This window comes from Hylobates moloch, unplaced genomic scaffold, assembly GCF_009828535.3.
Source record: "Hylobates moloch isolate HMO894 unplaced genomic scaffold, HMol_V3 SCAFFOLD_24, whole genome shotgun sequence".
Lineage (NCBI taxonomy): Eukaryota > Metazoa > Chordata > Mammalia > Primates > Hylobatidae > Hylobates > Hylobates moloch.
In genome coordinates this window covers 7,232,571-7,255,361 of record NW_026652299.1, presented here as the reverse complement: position 1 = coordinate 7,255,361, position 22,791 = coordinate 7,232,571, and the positions used below count along the sequence as shown (strand labels likewise).

Here is a 22,791-nt window from a genome sequence, read left to right as displayed (position 1 = left end):
CACGCTGTAGTGCAGTGGCGTGATCATAGCTCACTGCACCCTTGAACTCCTGGACTCAAGGAATCCTTTCACCTCAGCATCCCAAGTAGCTAGGACTATAGTTGTATACCTCTATGCCTGCTAATATTTTTATTTTTGTTTTATTTTACTTTTTTATTTCAATAGATTTTTGAGGAGCAGGTGGTGTTTAGTTACATGAATAAGTTCTTTAGTGGTGATTTCTGAGGTTTTGGTGCACCTATCACCTAAGCAATGTACACTGTACCCAATGTGTTGTCTTTTATCTCTTGCCACCCCCTCACCCTTTCCCCATAGTCCTCAAAGTCCAATATATCATTCTTATGCCTTTGTATCCTTATAGCTTAGCTCCCACATATGAATGAGAACATACGATATTTGGTTTTCCATTCCTGAGTTACTTCACTTAGAATAATAGTCTCCAATTCCATCCACGTTTCTGCAAATGCCATCATTTCATTCTTTTTTATGGCTAAGTAGTATTCCATGGTGTGTGTGCATGTGTGTATGTGTGTGTGTGTGTATATAACATTTTCTGTATCCTTTCATTGATTGATGGGCATTTGGGCTGGTTCCATATTTTTGCAACTGCAAATGGTGCTGCTATAAACATGAGTGTGCAAGTATTTTTTTGTATAATGACTGCTTTCCCTCTGAGTAGATACCTAGTAGTAGGATTATTTTTTTGTGGAGATGGGGTCTTGCTATGGTGCCTGGGCTAGTCTCACACTCCTGGCCCCAACTGATCCTCCTGCCTCGGCCTCCCAAAGCCCTGGGATTACAGGCATGAGCCACCACAACTGGCTCCCCTTTACTTTCAATCAAATTGTTTATGACATGCAATCAGATAACTTTGAAGACGAAGAATTCAGTTCTTAAATACATAGTGCTTGTTAACCAATCTAGAAAAGGAAAAGGTAAGAATCTGACCTCAGGCAAATAATGCTGTGCAGTGCATCTTGTGATACGTGCTTTATGTAAAAATGCTTAAAATTGGTTTAATCTCTACAGTCAGGACAACTGCTTATTATTTTCAGTTGGCTACGTTTCTTTGGTGTAACAAGAACAAGTGAGTTGGGGAAGGGAGATGATAGTTCCAGCTTCAGTTAAATAAATTGCAGGTGAAGAAGGCACAACCCTTTCTGGAACAGTTTCTTAGCATGCTCTGAACTTCGCTTGATGATGATGATGTGAAATGACTATTTTAAATTGTGTTTTATTCCTTATACATAATCACATTGTTTGTACATCAACAGGTAAGGGTTCACTGGTGGTTCTATTTCAGCCTACACTTAATTATGGTTTTAGTATTCTAGAAGGACTATATTTGTAATTTGATGAGTCCTTCCGTGCAAGACATTAAATGTTATTAATTAATATAGTTGTCTAGTATTTAGATAGAATAAATTGCTCATTTTTATTTCATTATCTTGTATTTTTAACATGTTTCTAACTGTGACAGACACTCAGGTACAATTATTATGTGTAATAACTTTAAGGTCCATTTTATCAATGTGCACAATTTTTGGAGATAATACTTCTGGAATGTTTTTAGCTTTCAAATCTTATTCTTATTTTTGCTGTCATAAAACACTATGAAGTATTTGTTGTAGGTATTAGTTTCCTTCTTGATAGATGAGGCAACTGGAAGGCATGGACTATTGAAATGAAGAGCAAGGTCACGGTCTTTAGTTAATCTCTAAAGAAGGGCTGCTCTCCCAATTTCCAGATAAACTTTCTTATGGCCTTTTACAAAAAAATGGCAGGATCAGCCGGGCATGGTGGCTCATGCGTCTAATCCCAGCACTTTGGGAGGCCACAGTGGACGGATCACGAGGTCAGGAGATCGAGACCATCCTGGCTAACACGGTGAAAACTCATCTCTACTAAAAATACAAAAACAACCGGGCATGGTGGTGGGCACCTGTAGTCCCAGCTACTCAGGAGGCTGAGGCAGGAGAATTGCTTGAACCAGGGAGGTGGAGGTTGCAGTGAGCTGAGATTGCACCACTGCACTCCAGCCTGGGCAACAGAGCGAGACTCTGTCAAAAAAAAAAAAAAAAAAAAAAAAAAAAGCAGGATCTCCTTAATCCTTCATTACTTCTCCAGCTCTCTTCTATCTCCTCGAGTTGTCCCAATTAAGAATGTCTTCAGGTAAAGGATGCTTTAGGAAAGGGCCACTTGTGTCTTATCTACCTGTGTATCCCCAGCATGTAACCGTAACACTTACTAAAGTATTTATGGACTCAGTAAATGGGTGAATAAGTGAACGAGTGTGAAGGCTTGTAGCCGAGGTTTGTTTGTGGTCACTGGGGCTCTCTGCTGAGCTTGAGTGGTGGAGCCGCTATCTGACACACTGCACTGTCACCATCTTTGAGCACACCGTTGTTGAAATGGCTCTTTTGGCCTCACCTTGCCTACTCTGCCCACCTCATCACTTTCCTCAGGTCAATTTGAGACTTGGGTTTGGTGCAGGAGCTACTGGTTTTGATCTGTTCCTCCTTGGCATTAGGGGAGGTTAGGAAGAGTGAATCCAAACAGGATTGGACAAAGTAAGTGGAAAGAGGCTCAATGACTCACAAACTGAGATGGGTTGGCGGTGTTCTAGCGAAGGCGTTAAGGAGGTTAGCTTAGTGTTGTTTGTGTGAGACTTCCACACTGTGTCTATGTCGTTTCAGCATCCTTCCTATTCAACACAGTTCTCCTCCTTCCTGTTCCTGGAGACAACTAGCATGCTCTTCTCAAAGAAGTGCCATTGCTGAATTCTGCCCCAGTGCAAGGCTGCTGCGCTAATGAATGGTACAATAAACAGCCCTACACAATGTGTTGTTCTGTGTGCTGTGAGGATATTGTTGAGGCCTCTGTTCTCTGCTTTACACTGCGTCTTCTGAAGTAGGGCCACAGGGACAAATTTCTCTATGGTCTCATAACCAGGAATAATGATGTCTCTCCTGGACGAATGGCTTGTTCTTTGTTTTAAGGATGCTGCAGTTCATGTAATGGATCATGTTTCCCTCTTCATGTAGCCTGTCTGAAAGCTCAGATTCAAATTTATAGCCTACCTCTGGCAAGTGTATCACGCTTCCTTGCAATAATTTTGTCTCTTTTACATCACTGCATTTTCTCCTGGACTCATTTTATTTACTTACTTTAAGTTTATTTTATTTTATTGTATTGGATGCATTTAAAAAATAATGCTACTTAAACCCTTTTGGGAAAAAAAAGAAGTTATAAAGAAATAAAGTTAAAGACCAGTGTGTTTATGTAACATCCTTATTTTAGTTTTTAAAATAAATTCCCTGGGCCTTAATTTCACAACTTCCTCTTCTCTAATCTCAAAATCAGTCCATCACTGTCTCACTGTCTAGTGTCATAATCCTTTCTGGATTAGCTCCCTTCCCCTCCCCTTCCCTCCCCTCTCCTCCCCTCTCCTCCCCTCCCCTCTCATTCCCTTCCTTTTCGTTCCCTTCCCTTCCCTTCCCTTCCCTTCCCTTCCCTTCCCTTCCCTTCCCATTTCATTGAAGTAAGGTGTTAATAGCAGATCTCTGCTGCTGACACTTTCTAACCATGTGAATTTTGCTAAATTATTTAATTTGTTTCATTTGTAGGAAGAGTAATAATCTTTATCTTATGTGAAGGTTGTGAGGATTACATGAAATACTGTATGCAGAGTGTCCAGTAAATTATTTGGATTTTTGTTGAAGACAGTCTTATAAGTAGAAATGCACTGTACTTGGAGTTTAAAGTCTCCACTTTTTCGCTTGTTGGCTTATGCCCTTGGGCAAACCATTGGACCTCTTTGGACCACATTTTTGTCATATGTAATTTTATGGCATGATCTAGAGAGTTTTTAGGGTTCTAGTTCCACTATTCTTAGATTCTAAGACTAGCCCCTATAACCTGTTGTGAGTGCATCCCCACTCTGTATTCATTAGGAAAGGCACAAATATACCCACTTGGGCATAGAAAGTTGTGAGGAAAGGGAAAGAAGGTTTGAGGCAGGGTAATGGAAAGGCCCGTTGTGCTAGTCTTTATGTTCTTCACTGGTATTGTGGCATTTGCAGTGGGTATTCGTGTCTTCTGGAATACCCTAAATTACTAGTGATGATAGTCTTGACTTCAAGGAAATTTCAAAATACATGCCTTTGTGGATGTTGCTATATGTAGTAAATGGTCTGTAAGCTCGTTGCCTGATGACCACACACTCCATAAAAGTGAGTTATGCACTGGTGCCCGTGAGGTAGCAGTGGAACAAAGGGAGCTGCTGCCGGCAGTCAATGACCATGTTGGTTAATGACCATATTTAGTTCAATCATAGCGTCAATCAAAACAAGTGACTGTGTCCAAGATATCGTTTCTATTCAGAAACTACTGGCAATAGAATATCCCAAAAGTGAGAGGGAGCTCAGTTATCAAGAAGATAAGTAAAGAAGCATTTTTAATGGATGAGGTGGAAAAATAATCTACATTGACATGAAGCTACACTTAACGACAATTCATCAAGATGCAGGAAAGCTTTGTGGTTAAGAGCATGGCATTTTTTTAGTGTGCAATGTTGGCCAAGTTATTTAATTTCCTCGTATCTCAGAGAGATATAGATACTAAACTCACATGATTGTTCTAAGGAAATGATATAATTGCCTGAGAGATGTTGTCAGAGGTAACTGTTATTATTAAAACTATTAGTATTATTACAAAACTCAAATTCACACCAACCCTCAAGGTTCTGCTACCCCTAATCTAATAAGCTATGTAGACTGCAAGAATAAATGTTAAAAACAAATGATTAAGTCACAGAATGATTGAAGTGAAGTGGGAATGCGGAAAAAAAATTATAATAAATTTTCGAATCAGTGCATCATGTCTGTCAGCTTTTATCCTATCATTCTATCCCTAGGATCTTACATTAAAAAGGAAACTATCTGCTTTTGCTGTTGACTGATTTCATTCTGTGTATATGAAGCAGGATTATAAAGACATTAGTTTCCATAAGCTCCTCTGGTCCCACTTTGTCTACTTCTTTTGAAGCTTCTGTGTCCTAACTTTGTGTGGGACAAATATAAATTTGATCAGCTTGTTAAAAAAAAAAAAAGCATTACGACCCTGAATCCTGAAAAGTCTTTATTGTATAATGTAACTTTTTAAAAAACTGTAAAAAAATCAATCAAGTTAAAATATTAAAGACAAAAAATCAGCAACCCTAAAGGAAATGAGCGGTAAGGTACTGTGGAACTTCTGCTGCAAAAATGGAGAAACCACTGAAAACTAATTTGGTTTGAGCTGAAGTATTTTTGTCTCAATGAGCTTCAACTTTTGCTTGGTCCTCTGAAGAGTCAGTGAAATTTTGAGTTTCTAAATGATAACAGTGTATGGTAGTTGCAGCCTTAGAACAGAGCACCTGGGAGTGGTGGTTTTCTTGTGCTTCACTCTTCGAATCTTTCAGAAGAGAAGTGAAATTGTATAATCGGAGTCTCATTAATTTACTTAGTTTTGACCTGTATTTTTTTTTTTTTTTTTTTTTTTTGTGAGGCGGAGTCTTGCCCTGTTACCAGGCTGGAGTGCAATGGCGCGATCTCTGCTCACTGCACCTCCGCCTCCGGAGTTCAAGCAATTCTCCTGCCTCAGCCTCCCGAGTAGCTGGGACCACAGGCAAGTGCCACCACGCCCAGCTGATTTCTATATTTTTAGTAGAGATAGGGTGTCACCATGTTGGCCAGGATGGTCTCAATCTCTTGACCTCGTGATCTGCCCGCCTCGGCCTGCCAAAGTACTGGGATTACAGGCGTGAGCCACCGCGCCCGGCCTGACCTGTATTTTCATGTGCAATTTATGCTATGTCAAGTCATATGTTAGTTCATTTGGAACTGAAAACTCTAGAGACAATTTCCCAGGCAACATTTTTATAGGAAAGAAATTAGGGATGAGACATAGGATCTTGGCTGCCTAACACTTAAAAAACAGGATACGAGTTTTTTAAAAAGCAGTTTGACTACACTGTTTAGTTTTTTATTTAAAAAATTGTGGTTAAAAATACAAAATTTACCATCTTAACCATTTTTTGAGTGTATAGTTTGGTAGTGTCGAGTATATGCATATTGCTGTGCAAAAGATCTCCAGAACCTTTTCATCTTGCAAAGCTGAGACTCCAAAAATTAGACAATAACTCCCTATTTCTTCCTCCTTCCCAGCCTCTGCTTAATTCCATTTAAAGTGAAGGTACGCATATGTTTTGTGACACAACAAGATAAGGACAGAGGCCATTTAGGTTTGCAAACCATTTAGATTGCAAACCATAGGGATAGCGTGTACTTGCTTGAAAATTATGGACAAGCGGCAGGAACAAGTGCCCATAGTCAGCATTTTTATTAGTTGAACTATGTGAGTCTTGTTACTGGCACACTTGAAGTACCTGAAAGACAGATATTACTGATAGTTTTGAGTAGTAAGGTTTATAATTAAAATCAAAACCAGAAATGGGATGAGGTGGAAAACCCTAATACTGAAGGAGGATAAACTTTGAAATACACAATTGCGAAAAGTTATAAAATTATTTTCCATTGGGATTTTTTTTAAAGGTAAATATTCACCTTGATATTGTGGTACTACCGGAATGCTAAAGAATATGCTAAACAGGTCTCAAGCTAGTTCCTTTCCTAGACCTTTCAAAGCTGTGCTTAAGGAGTCTGGCTTGCCGTAGTACAAGGCAAAATCTAAAAGCAGGAGATGTTGAAACGTGGACTGATATTTTAGAGCCTTGATTTGCTTAAATGAAAGTACATTAAAAATGCTCAGGGTCCTGACTGGGAAATATAAACATCATGGAAAAGATTTATGTGCCAGAGAGTATAGTAAGTTTCTAACATCCTGGTGCACTTCATTTCTACCCGCTTAAAAATACAAGATGATGAGATGTCATCTTATTGACTACCTACCATTATCATTTTAATAGCTATCCTGTACTAATATGTTGGGTGAAATATAGTATGATAATGATGATGATGTTCACATGGTGGTGGTGATGAGAATGGTGATCACCTGAACTCCTAACTGATCCATCCTTTTATCTGACCTCTTGCCTGGTATGTCCCAAAGTTTGTAAACTTAGTGCCCAATGATACTCCCTAAGCTTTCACAGGGTTAAATTTATTTATAGACCTTATAACCTAGAGTTGCTCAAGACTTGGTATTGTTAGTGTGTTTCAGATACGGTTTACATTAAACTTGTTTTTATGTGTCAATCTGGGAACTTAATGATTATTTATAAATTTGTTTCCTTAGTAAAGGAAAAATTTTGAACACAAATTTTGTATTTTGAACCTGAATCAAATAAATAAAGTCTTAAAGAAATGACCCTTTTTAAGTAGGAAATTATTTTGATTTGTACTTGTAATTCTATATCACCATGTAAGAAAATATTTTAATTTGTCTTTGGAATGAAAGCTGTAGCTTAATTTTAATAATGGAGAACAGTAGGGTAGCTAAAAAATTAACAATATTACAGATATTAATTTCTTGATACATATTGTTTGAATTAATTAAACACAAAGTCATTTATACTTAGTTATTATGCTTTATAATGATGTTTCTTCTTTTCTTTTCCTTTTTTTTTTTTCTTAGACAGAGTTTCACTCTTTTTGCCCGGGCTGGAGTGCAATGACACAATCTTGGCTCACTACAACCTCTGCCTCCCGGATTCAAGCAATTCTCCTGCCTCAGCCTTGCAAGTAGCTGGGATTACAGGCATGTGCCACTACGCCCAGCTAATTTTGGTATTTTTAGTAGGGACAGGGTTTCACCATGTTGGCCAGGCTGGTCTTGAACTCCTGATCTCAGGTGATCCACCCTTCTCAGCCTCCTAAAGTGCTGGGATTACAGTCATGAGCCACCTCACCCAGCCTGATGTTCTTTCTTATTTTGTTTTTAACGTGAATTTTTATGACTCTGAACTCACATATTTTGTCTACTCTGGATTTATTCTGAGTGGTGGGGAGAGTTAACCTAAAATTAAAATTTTAAATTAAAAAAATTTAAAATATATTTCAAGTATTCTACAAATTAGTTGGCCCAAGCACAGATAATCAGGTGTTACATAATGACAGGTTACCGAAAAATGTGACAGAGAGGAATAAATAGTTGTTGTGAACTATTTAACTAGATCTGGGTTTCTCCTGAGGGTTGTTTATTTTGTTTGTTTTTAAGGTCTTTCCTATCATGGGGTATACAGAGATAACTCCATTATTAATTGTAACATACTGCCATATGAAGAAAAACCATATGTGACATTTCTCTCCATCTCTCACCTCACTGATTGCCTGGATTGATCAGCTGATTTGGACCCTACGCCTGAGTTCTATTTCCTTTTCACATTCCCATCTGGTTTTCTCCCATGTGGTTGATGAGGACAGCCTTCCTGGCTGGAGGAAGATTGTTTTTAAGACAAGTGCTGCACTCCTCTATGAGGACCAGAGCTAATTCAGTGAGCACACTCTGACCAGAATTGTCATCTACCACTTGGGAACACCAAACAATGTAGAAAGTTCCCGGGGGACAGAAGAAGTGGCACCAGATTAGAGCCCTAGAGATGTGGTGAATGGGTTCAATGAAACCCTAATAATTTCATCAATAATTACCAACAGTGAAACATTCTCTATGTGCCAGGTGCTTTATGCAGCATCTTGTTTAACTCTCATGAAAACGTATAAGATAAAATCTTATGATTAATCCCATTTCAAAATGAAAAAACAGAGATTTGGAGATGAGAAATCATGTTCCTCAAGCTTATACAGATGGTAAAATAAACTTGGAATTCACCCAAAGATTATCAGACCCCAACACAAATACGTCACTTATTCACAAATATGTCAGTTATTCTGCTAGTACTTGCCTCAGTTGTGGTGGGGATTTGAGACATGGTTGTCATTCTTTGGGTGACCATTTCACCCAGTTTTGCCAATTAGTTAAATGTGAATTATTTAAAATAATTCTCCTTTGTTCTATTTCTTTCTTTCTTTTTTTTCCACCTTTGGTTACTTTCTTCCACTTATATCAAACTCACATTAGAAGCAAAGGCCATGATTCCTGCCCATTCTCTGCCCTCACCACAAAACCTGGATTAATTAGGACATAACAGCCAGAAATATGATGACCAGTCAGTTACACTTTCTATGCTCTTTAGCCCAGCCATCAGGATGAATTTAGATTAGACATACTTAAGAATATCCATGAGTAATAACTATAAGCTTTGTCATAGATAACTGTATTGGCTGTGTTTAAATGTACAACTCTGTTTTTCTATTATTATGTGATATTTCATGTTGACTTGTCAAACTGAAAAATACCCATATTGATTTTGCAGAAAGCTTCACATGTGAGATAAATGCACTCAAAGGTTCCTCACAAGTAGCTCTTTGGAGCTTCAGATGTGAAATGGATCATTCCTCAATCTGTAATAGACCCTTCTGTGAAGCTCTTCAATCAAACCAGAGAATTCAAGGTGAAATTGAGGGGAGGATTGGAAACCCCTACAGGGGGATTTGAGTGAACTAGCTGAGAAAGGAACCTGAGGTATTTCCCACGTGCTGCCTCTTTTTTCAGTTCTTTTCTTTAGCATAGGAAGGCTGTCAATCAATGTGTGACCTTACATGCTGTATGTGCATAATACCTGGGTACAACAAGACAAGCTGTAAGGGGAGTTTCAAATACATCTTTGATTTCTTTCCATTTGTCATTTTTCTGACAACCCTTAGGCTATTTTTAAAGTAGCTATTTTATACAGATTTGTTATTAGATATTTCTCTCTACTGAATTATTAATTATATTGTTATAATTGATAGGATGAAATTACATATCTTTTGAAAAAACATTAGTATTCTTTTTAAAAAGTTAGCGATATATGATAACTACCTTAGTTAGAAAGATTGATATATTTTATAAAGTAATGATCCTGATAGTTACATCTTATTTAGGGATTATGTTTGTATATCATGTAATGACTTTTAATAAGTTTGTTTCCAGTAAAGCAGTAAGACAGAGCTACCTCTGGTAAGGAAAAAATAAAAAAGATCTATTCTTCTGAAATTAGTTTTTGTGTCACATTTTAAATTGATTTGGTGCCACATTTCCAGTTGGACATTTCTGGGTTAATTTTTTTTTGTTGTTATACTTTAAGTTTTAGGGTACATGTGCACAATGTGCAGGTTAGTTACATATATATACATGTGCCATGTTGGTGTGCTGCACCCATTAACTCGTCATTTAACGTTAGGTATATCTCTCTAGGTTAATTTTTAAGAAACTCTAGAATTTTCAATGGGCTGTTTAGTTTGGAGAAGCAGTGAATCCTGACACCAAACCAAGTAATCAAAACTGTGCTTTAGAATTTATGCTGAAATATGGAGTATGTTTGACAATAGTTTTTGATGCTCAAGCTGCTATGAAATGACTGCTATCCCATAACAGTGTTATAGTTTTCCTAAGCCATGGAGACGGTGTTGTTTGTAAAGCTCAATTATTAGTATAATTTTAAGAGCATATTAATTGCCCGGGAGGTTTATGTATTTGTTCTGCACATGTGATTAAAGATCATGGCAGCTTATACAGCATAATTTTAGAGATGACAAAAATGACTATTGTAATACTTGCTACTCTCAGTTTCCTCTACAGCAATGCCCTTACACCTTTCTTTTGCGGGCGTTTTGTAGCATCCTAAACAGAAGGATATTGCAGGGAGCTGATTCTGCTTTGATCCTTGTGCTTGTTGTCAAAGCGCTTGGGATTGAAGAGACTGTTGGCTACAATTGACTGTGACAATTAGGAGATGATCAGAGCCCTAGAGTGGAGCACTTAAAGGGTAATTTACATGTCAGTTTGTCGAATAAAAAAAAAAGATATTCAGCTAAGATTTTTTTCCCCCTCAGAGCCTTGTAAACTGCAATTTGTGCTCTGGTAAGAAAAACCTGGCAGAGGAGTTAGGATCGCCATTACCATTTGAAAAGAAGCAATCATAAGGCCGCTGCTGAGTCCTTTGTCCACTAAAAATGCTGATTTGCAGGCAGTGAGTGAAAAAGTGGAACCGTCACTAAATAAAACCGTGAGCTAGGTAACTACCCTCCACCCCAATCCTTGGTGGCTTTTTAGTGTTGGTTAAAGGTGTTTTTTTTTTTTTTTAAATGTACCATAAATCCTACATTTACTATCATTACAACCCTGTTATTGGTTATGAATGTCTTGTCCTATAAATAAATAAATAAAATGGTCACACTGAGGAAGTGGTGGTGGAATATAAGCCAACAGTCAATTGAAAGGCTAAAGCTGACTATCACTTGTATTAGATTTTTCCTTATTCTTTTTCCTTCTGTACACCATCAAAATTTCCATCCTTTGCACTATGCTATTGTTTTCCTTTGTTGTATCGATGTGTTCCTAGGTTTTTTCATTTATATTTATACTCCGATGTTAAAATGGGAACCGTATTTCTAACTTTCATGTGATTGGTTGGCCTATTTGGGCGTAGTTGGCTAAAAATGTAACACAGCATTAGTCCATTTACTCTTCACATGTGATCATCTCTATATTCTTGTATTAGCTAATCCATATGTATAAGTGAAAAACATAGCTAGAAAGCTAACAGAAGATAATTGCCAGTAAATATATGGTGGTAGTAGTTACACATCATCTGTTTAATTGTCAAATAGAATAAGAAAAATTAGAATTTATTTCAAAGATCTTTTACGTCTTTTTTCCCTGGAAATCATCACTACTACCATTACTACTAGGATAAGCTGCAAGATTTTCACTTGTACAATTGTCTGAAAAAAGTAATGTATCAACACAATCATCTTGTGCGGAGATACCTAAATTTGGTGTATACTTAATTCAGGGTTAGGTATTAACCTTCAATTGCTGGTACATTTTACATTCCATTTCGTTGATACTTGGCTATGGTAAAGGGCATTTGCAGAGAGGCAGCATAGGTCTCAAGACGGGTTTGTCTTTATTGATAAGAATGAAGAGTATTCGTTGCCTTCAAAAGCCAGAGGCTCCAACTCTGAGGAGGCATCTGATCATCACTGTTCCCCGAGATCTGTCACCTGGACACTGTGTCTGGGTTTAAAGGCTGCCCTTTCAGTAAAGAATTTGCTACCTTATATTTCCAAATAAGAGGGCTTTTATTTCTCTTCATTTGATTCTAATATCTTTATATTTTAACAAACTTTTTTTTCCCCAAGGAATGCCTTATGAAAGAAGTTGCATTCTATTTTGGGGAGTTTCTGAAAATCATAATAATCAGGTTATGATTAGTTGAGGGAAGACAGCAATTCATAGATAGATATTGGTGCCTTCTCTGACTTCTTTGCAGTAAAGTCCTTAGCTTCTTTATAAGGTTTTAAAACTCTAATTTTGTGTGTGTGTATAGGCCTACCTTACAAAGAAGAGCACACAAGCAATAATAAAATAAGAATGAATGAGGTTATTAAGTGCAAAGAAGATAATGAGACAGGGAGCCAAAGAAGATCTGGGTTTCCTTAGCGCGCGTGTGTGTGTAGGATACAGGCAATGGTAAATCTGTATCAAAAATCAAGCACAGCAGGAGGTGTTCGTCTCCCAGGTAATGGGTAAATGATGAGCAGATGAGCCATCCTTCTATTGATTTAAGCATTTTGTTCCAGCCAGTCACAATTAACTTTGATTTGTTTTTACTTTCCTCTTATAGGTTTGCATTTAAAACACTCTTGGAGCACTAATTGTATAAAATTCTGGTAACTGCACATTCTCTTTTTAGAGAGGTAATGAGTGAATGAATGAAAAGGCAGGGATTATTTGCTATTCTAAGTGAGGATTGTCAGAGCATTTCTACTTGACTGAAATTGTTTTGGAAGGTGAGCTGGAACAAGAATCTTGCAACTAAAATGATATGACTCTCCATGTGGTTTTTGGATATTTCTTTATCAAAGAATTTTGCAGGACAGTTCTGGGACTTACAAGTTGATTAATAACTTTATTTATTTATAAGAGAATATTTAAGTGAATAATATGAAAACATTTTAAGGTATGCTTACTTGACTGAAGTAAATGAGAGTCTTTTGAAAGTTCATTTGAAATGATTTGAAATGGGATTTTCCCCTTACCATCACAATATGTTTTCAAGATACAAATGGCCATGTTGTGAAAAAATACATTATTGAAATGCTTTGAAAAATTTTTAAAAACATGCCTAAGAAAATAATATGTAGACCATTGCAGTTAATTCAGATATCAATTTATTAATATTGCTGCTACTGGAAAGTCCTAAAACATACAGGACATCATTCCAAAACGCTTAGGGTCTGTTTTAATAAGCAGCTCTTTCTCTGTTCTTGTTTGGAGGGGGCCCTAGGGTTGCCAGATTTAGTAAACAAAAATAAAGATTGCCCGGTTAAATCTGAATGTCTAATAACTAATGAATTTTTTTTTAGGATAAGAACGTCCCATGCAATATTTGTATTTTATCTGGCAACCTTAGGTAGTACTTTGGTTGGATAGAAATTACAGCCATGCATTGACTATGTGACTGAATACTTAGAAATTATTATTTTAAAATGATTTTACCTTTTACTGTCAGACTAGATAGGCCGACCAGCTTGCCCCCTTCAAATAGAAACCAAAAGCTTTTTAGCTCCTTAATGCTGAGTTTAATTTCCCGTATCATGTTCCTAGGGTAAGTTGTGACTTGTCATTTTCAGTATACTGTGACGTTAGCCTGACTAATATAGAGACATTAGAGAAGATGGAAGAGTGTAGCTTACATCGATCAGGTTTTGACTAGAGTGTTCGGTGATTATAGGTGTAGAGAACTGAATGATGCAATGATATATTATGTTAGTGAAGCCACATTTTTTCTGTGGCAGTATTTTGACTATATAGGTAGCCAAGTTTAAAATCCTTGTGATTCTAACCCTGGTAAGAACTTCTGGGAGGGGAAAGATTCTATGTCCTTGCACTTTTATTTTGTTTCATTTAACTTTGGTTACAATAATCTAGTGGCTAGATTAATAATAATCTAGAAACTAAGCCAAAGCTTCCAGAAAACCAAATATCTGATTTATCTTCGGGACCAGCATTCACTTTTGCTAGTAGCATTTTTCACTTTCTGATGCTTTCCATGGCTTATCAGGAGGACGATTTGTAGAAGAGAAGTTTGGAGCCCCTTGCCCCCTTCTGATTTCACTATAGCTTTAGAGGAAAGCTATAGAGGAAAGCTATAGTTCCTAGGAAACCTAGGCTGGGCCTGGGTGGTCCCACCTCCAGAATACTTTGTGAATCATCCCAATTTCTGCCTCAGAGCCTTCTCCAGGGCTGCAGAAGCCTGCTTCATGATTCCTCAGGCCTAGCATGGAAATATAGGGGGAACTAACATGCATCTTATTCCTTGTTTCAGGCTCTGCTTTTAGTGGAACCCTAGCTAAGATACTCCTGATGCTCTTTTCTCCCCTGCACCACAATTCTCTCTCCTTGCTCTAGATCTAGATATTTTGCTTCTTGTGATTCCATCAAGATTTACATTTTTTTCCTTTATCAGTGGAAGAGAATTCTGCCACTGTATTTACTGGTACTGCTAAGTCATATTGGTTACCAAATGCATCATGCACATTTTCCTCACCCAAACTCTCCTCTTTACAATAAAAACAATTATTGAATGCTCACTACATGAGGGAATATATGCTAAAGGTTCCATGCAGATTGTTTCATTTTATCCTCATGATGTCACCAAAAAAAAAAATAGGTATTTCTACCTTACAGGTGAAAAAACTGAGGTTCAGTTTTTTGGAAAACTGTTAAGGGATTTCATTTTTGATACAGATTTACCATTGCCTGTATCCTACACACACACGCTAAGGAAACCCAGACCTTCTTTGGCTCCGTCTCTCATTATCTTCTTTGTACTTAATAACCTTATTCATTCTTATTTTATTATTGCTTGTGTGCTGTTCTTTTCAAGGTAGGCCTATACACACACACAAAATTAGTTATGGGATTTTTTCCAATATCACAAAGCTAGTAAGTGGCAGAAGCAGCATTGCATTCTGATGTATCTGACACCAAAGACCATTGTTTTAACCATGACATCATAAATTCCATCATATAAAGATGTTAGAAATGAGTTTCTTCATCAAATACTAATATGCATGGCTAAAGAGATAATTGAGTAGAAGGTTGGGATGAGAGAGCTTGTATCAAATAAAGCAAACATTTTTTTTTTCTAAAGAAGGTCTTCATATCTGCTTATAATTGAACACAAGTTCTGAAGTGTTGGTTCCATCATGAGACCTGGAACTCCATAAACCTATGTCTGTTCTGGTTCACAGTGCCTTACACATGGTAGGACTTGATAAATACGCACTGAATGAACTAATTGGAGTATCATAGAATATAGCTTAAAATGACCTCAATGAGCTCAAAGTTTCAGTGATTCACTTTATCAAACAATTGACTGTAACCTCTTTCAAGATGATCTGTTACTCGAAAATTTAAAATCCCAGTAGTGTCTTATGTAATTTAAGACAAAGTGTTTAGAACAATGTTATAATGTGGCTCTCAATTAAATATGTTAACTTCAGCTAATTTAAAACTATTGGGAGCAAAGGGAGGCAGAAAGATTCCATCTGATGTTACAATAGGCACATACTTAGAGAGGTCTGGGAGTGCTGGGTGCAGAGGTCAAATGTAGTAAACATGAACTTCTGTGGAGACAGGGAGAGGCTACCCAGTAGTCAAAAGAAGATCTGGTCTCCATGTGGATCACAGTGGCAGAGTTAGTAACCCTTCTTTATGATTTAGCTTGGCAAAGTAGGACCCATGACAGCTCTTTCTGTCTGATTCTCCCTATTTTGACAAAATTAATGTATTTCATAAATAGTAAAATTCTGAAGTCCTTGGGAACTGACTGCAGCTACATTTTTAGATCAATTCTCTAAATCTAGCATATTTATCTAATTTCATCCCTTGAAGTAGAGTCAGATGTTCACCATGCAAATCTTCCCTGACATTTTATTGATAGAACGACTATTCTCTTCAAACTGCCATGATGTTAGAGGTCTGACTCTATGACATTTTCTGAAACCTTCATGAGGTTGTTAGTTTTGAACAATAAAGAAAGATGAGCATATGCAATTTCTACTTGTGCTTTGTGGGTTACTGTTGGGTTTCATAGGCAAGTCTAGTAACTAGTTGGCCCCTTAAGAGTGAAAGCAGAAACTATAGCAGCCCTATGTAATTGTCACTAGAAGAATTGACACCACCAGTGAAAAATAAGAAAGTCAGATGTAACTTGATCTTTTCAGGGTCACCAATAGGAGCTAGGTAACAAACAAAAGTAGGTTTTGTTTATTGCATTACGAGATAGTAAACGAGAGCTCTGATGGTCTGCAATTCAAACATGCTGGATGGGAAAATACTTTTAGGCAGATTCGATATGAACTAAAAAAATCTTAACATGTCATAATGCTAAAATTCTACTCAGAGGATTTTTTTTAGTTGGTTGTGCAAGTGAACCAAATTTGTCTTCGCCTACAGATGAAATTATTTTGATTAGCTGAATCCTAATGAATAATTTAAAATGTAAACAATAGAAAATAATACAATTGTTATATGTTTATTTATATAGCAGCTACTATGTATGGATCTTAATTAGGATTAGGATTTATAAATTAGTGCAGCTGAGATGAGAATAAATATAAATTACACAACTGATCCTGGTGGGAAAATTAAGACTCACATACACCTTTACATATCTAATGCTAACAGTGGGAACAGACTCCATCAGAATGTCTCTCCGATCAAACTTAGAAAAATCTAATGCATTTTTTCTCAAAATGCCTGAAATCATATCTAATAGTCAATGCCTTGGTCTGTGTATAAGCTTAAATTATATAAAAATAATAAAATTTATAATCAAATTACATAAAAATTATAACCTTAAATTATATAAAATTATAAAAATTCAATTATCTTAAATTATAAACATGCATATATGAACTAAGAAGTATTCAATATCTTCATTAGGCAGACTTCTGTGGCTTTTAACTTTCACTGATGGAAGCATTCTCTTCTTTGTATTAATGCCAAACACCATTTCAACCAGAACTCGTTTTGGTTTTTGGATCCAAACAGACAGAGTCTGATGAAGCCACATCCTTTTATAGCTGGGAGAAACATATTTTCTTCTCACACATATATCGCCTGTAACTGTTGGCAGGGTTGGAACTACTATCAGAAGTTAGGAATAGAAGTGTTATAGATCCCCATCAGCCACTATTCTAATACCAATGAGGCCTTGAGATACAGCCTGACATACATGTGAGATAGCCATCCCTTCTCACCTTTGAACCTGAGGCTCAGGAAAATTGCTTCAACTCTGTCAAGTAAGGTTGACCTTACTTGGGAATACTGGCTCTTGTCTCCATTTAGAAGCATATTGAGGCCAGGTGTGGTGGCATACACCTACTGTAATCCCAGCAGTTTGGGAGGCTGAGGTGGAGGATGGCTTGAGCTCCTGAGTTGAAGCTTCAGTGAGCCCTGATTGTGCCACTGCACTCCAACCTGGGTGACTCAAAACAAACAAAAACAAAAAACAAACAAACAAACAAACAAAAAAAGAGCATATGGAGAATAGTGGACTCTTTCATGATCTTCAAGCTGTATAAATGACTTTTTGTTGCCCTTTTGACTACTTTGCAAGTCAAGATTGACTTTGATATAGAAAAGTTATCCAGCTCTTCCTTTATTGAATGATAAGTGGCATAGTCAGAAGTACAGAGTGAATGTTTTGTCTCTGGGTTGTTCTACCTTGGTCCATTTCCCCCTAAATCCTACACATCAATATGTTCCATTAATTATTTCACAATTTCTGTTACAATTGTCTCTTTCTTTTCAGTTCCACCAACACCACCCATCCTAATTTATTTTTACTGTATAACTGGATGATTTAAATGGTTTTCTGACTGAACTCTCTGCTTCCACTTCCTTTCACTTGCACGGTTAGATGGAGCTTTTTAAACATAAGTTTTGGTTCATCACATCTCTGCTCGAAACTCTCAGACTTGCCTTTCTTGAAAGGTATCATTGAAACTTTCTTACTTAGCTCATCAGCTTTCGAAATCTACTCCCAATCTCAGAATGGTAAGAGCATGCATGGTACATTCATTAAAATTATAACATCCATTAAATAAAATGATTCTGGCACAGCCATTTATTCAACAAGTATTTATCAACTTTCTACTGTGCACCTGCCACTGTGCTAGGTGTTGAGAATACCAAGACTCCTGTCCACAGAGCTTTGAGTCTAGAGAAGGAAATAGTAAAGAAACAATCATATTAATGAATGTGCACTTAAAACAAAAGGAGATAGCAGGTCTGAGAGAAAGGCCTATTGTTCCATAAAAGCACATAGCAAAGGATTTTGACTTTTTTTTTTTTTTTTTTTGAGACGGAGTCTCGCTTTGTTGCCAGGCTGGAGTGCAGTGGCGCGATTTTGGCTTGCTGCAACCTCCGCTTCCCAGGTTCAAGCAATTCCCCTGCCTCAGCCTCCTGAGTAGCTGGGACTACAGGTGCGCGCCACTATGCCCAGGTAATTTTCTTTTTTTTGTATTTTAGTAGAGACAGTGTTTCACCACATTGGCCAGGATGGTCTCGATCTCCTGACTTCATGATCCACCTGCCTCGGCCTCCCAAAGTGCTGGGATTATAGGCATGAGCCACCGCGCCCGGCCAAGACTTCTTAAAAGAGGTCAGAAAAGATGCTCTGAGAAGGTGATTGTTCAAATAGAATTTGAAGGATGAATTGAAGTCACCTAGGCAAAGGGTGGGGAGATAGAAAGATGAAGAACGTTATCAGACAGAGGAAACAGCATGGGCAAACATCTTGTGCAGGACAGAGCAGATACATTTAGGCTACTTAAAAGGAACCTGTGTGGTTGGAGAAGACAAAGAGCAAGAGGAAGAGTCAAGTCAGATGATGCTGGAGAGGCAGGGAGGGACCAGATTAGCGTGCAGGGTCCTGTGTGCTATGCTGTGGATTTTGGTTGTTGGCATAGACCAGTGGTTTTCAACTGGGGGTAATTATGTCCCCCAGGGGACATTTGGCACTGTCTGGAGACATTTTTGATTGTCACAACTGGTGAGGGTCCTATTGGCATCTAGTAGGTAGAGGCTAGTGGTGCTGCTAAACATCCTACAATACACAGGTCAGCTCTCCATGACACATAATTATTTGGTCCATGCCAGGCCCAGTGGCTCATGCCCGTAATCCCAGAACTTTGGGGTGCCGAAGTGAGAGAATCGCTTGAGGCCAGGAGTTTGAGACCAGCCTGCACAACATGGTGAAATCCTGTCTCTACCAAAAATACAAAAATTAGCCCAGCATGGTTGTGTGTGCCTGTGTTCCCAGCTACTTGGAAGGCCGAGGTGGGAGGATCACTTTAGCCTGGGAGGCGGAGGTTACAGTGAGCCGAGATTGTGCCATTGCACTTCAGCATGGGTGACAGAGCAAGACCCTGTCTCAAAAAAAAAAAAAAAAAAGAAAAGAAAAAGAAGAAGAATTATCTGGTCCAAAATGTCACTAGTGCTCAGGTTCGAGAAATTCTGACATAGACAAATAAAATGTTTTAAGAAGGTGAGACGGAATGACATAACCAGAGTTGCATTTGAATAGCTCATTTTGGCTGTAATGCACAAAGTCATCTGGAGAGGTGGTCAGAAGTGAGTTAGTATGGCTTTCGAACAGAGGAGGTGAGAGATGATGGTGGCTTGGACTATTTTGATGGCAAAAAGATGATCTATTTTTATTGCCAGGGAAAGCAATTCACAATGCATTCTTAGGGAGCAAAAGTCAGATCAAAAGATGCTTTGCATAGCATGACTTCATCTTTGTGATAAAATATTTACGTGTGCTTATTTGCATAGGTAAAACTCTGAAAAGCTAAATACTAACATGGTATCATGAGAAGCAAGATTTTAGTTTATATATCTATTTATCTACTTACTTTTTGCTTATCTTTATAATTTTTCTATAATAAACATGCTATTTTTTAAGATAAAAAATTAAGTAAAAATTTCTGACCCCAATCTACCTCTCCAAACAAATTACAGGTTAATTCTACAGACAACTGTGATGCTATATACACTTACCATATTTTCCTTCTAACATTTTCATAATAAATATGACAGATTATAAAAATAGAAACCAGGGAAAGGCTTAAAAAGGAAACCAAGTTTCAAAAGCATGATATTCAGTTGTATTAACCGGTATTTACCCTTTTACTTTGATAGAGGAGTGTGATCTTTTTGTATACCTGCTGATCAAGTAAAATTATCGTTTCTCCAGAGTGACTATTCTTACTCTTGCGATGGTATAATGCCTAACCCCCAAAGTAAAGGGTCTGCGCATTTTTTTCCATGAGATAAATTGGCGTTAGTTATTATAGACTTGACACAAAATCTGCTTGTTAAATAAATGCTGTAATCCTGTACTGCTTGTTTCTAGATATATCTAACAACCTGTTTGATCTTGGCAAATCACTTAATCTCCACAGACCAGAGTTTCTTCATCTGTTTTGGTTCAGAAAGCATACCTTATGATTCTATAGTTTTAATTTTTAAATATTTGGATGGTAAACAATGTCATAGCAACGATGTAGTTGAATAGCCAGTATGTTAATACTGTAAGGTAGAGCCATATAATTGAGCCAGAAAGTCCTTTTATTTAAGCTGTTCCTTGGTCAACAGCATCTTTACAAGTTACATAATCTCTGCTTGTCAGCAGGGACCCGGTTGTATTATCACATTATTAACTCATTCACTAATAGTCTAATGACCTTAAAGAGGAGACAGCCACCTTACATCCAGGCAACATCTTAGGTGCTGGGAGAATCTAGATGATTAACTTTTTTTTATTATTCACTTATTCTTTTAGTGTGATATTCTCCCAACATGATTATTATAATACTGGATATAGTACTTAGAGAATGTGATTAATGACATAAAATTAGTCCACTATAACTAATCATTACAAAATATTCAAACAGAATGTTCTGAAGCAAGCTTCTGAAAGCAATGTCTGCACTCTTGTTATGTGAACTTAAATATTACCTTTCAGACCTTCTTTCCCTAACATTTAAAATAAGAGAATTGAAACAAACGATCTCTAATTTTTTCCAGCTCTACATTCTATGTATTTATAAAATGATGATTAACAACGTAACTACGTAAGAAGTGCTATAACTGGAAAGCTATATGTTCATTTTTTGACTGTTTCAAAGTTTAATACGTTTAAGTAGAGTACTAATATTTCCTGTGAAACTCTAAAACTACATTAAGCCTTTGACTAAAACTTATTTTTTGATGTATAGGCAAAAAATAATTAAGGATTTATGAAATGTTTTGGCCTTATTAATATGTGTCAAAAATCCAGTAATAAAAATCAAGACTTGCTTTCTGTGGAGAGGTTTACACAGGCTTTTGTTAGTGCCAGGATGATAACAAGGTGTTAGGATCATAGAATGGGGAACCACAGATTGATGTTTGGTACTCTGCCAGAAAACGAAGGGTCGCAAGAACATGCTGATTTATGCATATTGTCAGGATTTTGTTATCCAGTCTCAGGCTGTTTGATCATTTGCCTGGATTCATATTCTATTTTTAACTCTTACCCTCAGACTAATTCTTAGAATAAAAATATTATTCACTAAAGTCAGCTGTGGAATTCAGTAGGTCATGAATACAGATGGTAAGAAAGGTAAAACCTCAGGAAAAATTAGTTTGTTTGATCAATAGTAAGAAAATAATTAATTTTAATGTTACTATGTTATATATTATTTGGAACACTTAAAAATATTCAAAAGTATGAAAATGTGTTCAGAATACGTTAAATACTGCACAAATCGAACTATTAATTTTCATATTTCACATCCATATCTTTATTATTTTTTTTGATCTGTGTATCTTTGAAGTGGATCACTTTAGTCAATATTTCACACCTGAAATGGCAAATTAATATTACTGATGTGGCAATAAATTTAGATTTGATGATTCTGATATCTTCTGTTAAGGAAGCAAAGTTTACATACAATGTTATTAATTATGTTCTTTGGCACTTAAATGTTTTCAATTATCTCGTAAATACATATCCTATATATATAGTGCATTTCCATGTTATCTTAATTCATATTTATAACTATGAAATGTTTATCACTATAATGTATCAACAATAAGACAATAAATAGAATTTATCTAACTTGAAGTGTTTGCATTTTCCAGAGTTTCCAATACCTAAGAGTGGTATTTGGCAAATGGTGGGCCAAAGGAATAAAGAAGGCATGCAAAACTCTTGATAGAAGACATTCAAAAATTGATTTGATGTCAGATACAAGGAGAAAATATGCCAATAAGGAAACACATTTTTCAAGATTAAATTCAGCATTTGTTACTTAATAGCATTTGTCATCTTCCAATTTTTCATATGTAGTAAATTAATTTCAAATCATTTCGCTCTTCCAAGTGCCTTTGTGTATTGTATTTCTTTTTTCACATCCTTTTGGATAACATTTGAGAAAAAATAAGACTACAACAGTCAATGATTACATTCAGGATGGAAGACAGTTGTAAGACCAAAGAACAGGTGGAGTATGTACGATGGGAATATTCACTTTTTGTGCCACCATTTTGTAGCTCCTCAAAAAAAAAAAAAATTAGCAAATGGTGGATATTGTTTCTTTACAAAAAATGGTTCTGTACTGGATC

The 22,791-nt window shown here is 36.8% G+C and overlaps 1 long non-coding RNA gene across 1 annotated transcript in view; it reads left to right on the top strand.

Annotated features, from left to right (window-relative positions):
* Positions 1 to 22,534, top strand: part of LOC116462910 (uncharacterized) — a 58,996-nt gene extending 36,462 nt beyond the window's left edge. Inside the window, exons 2-3 of the long non-coding RNA XR_004246503.1 lie at positions 9,374 to 9,511; positions 22,309 to 22,534. This is a non-coding gene — a long non-coding RNA (uncharacterized LOC116462910). The remainder of the gene's footprint in view (positions 1 to 9,373; positions 9,512 to 22,308) is intronic.
* The last annotated feature ends 257 nt before the right edge of the window (positions 22,535 to 22,791 follow it).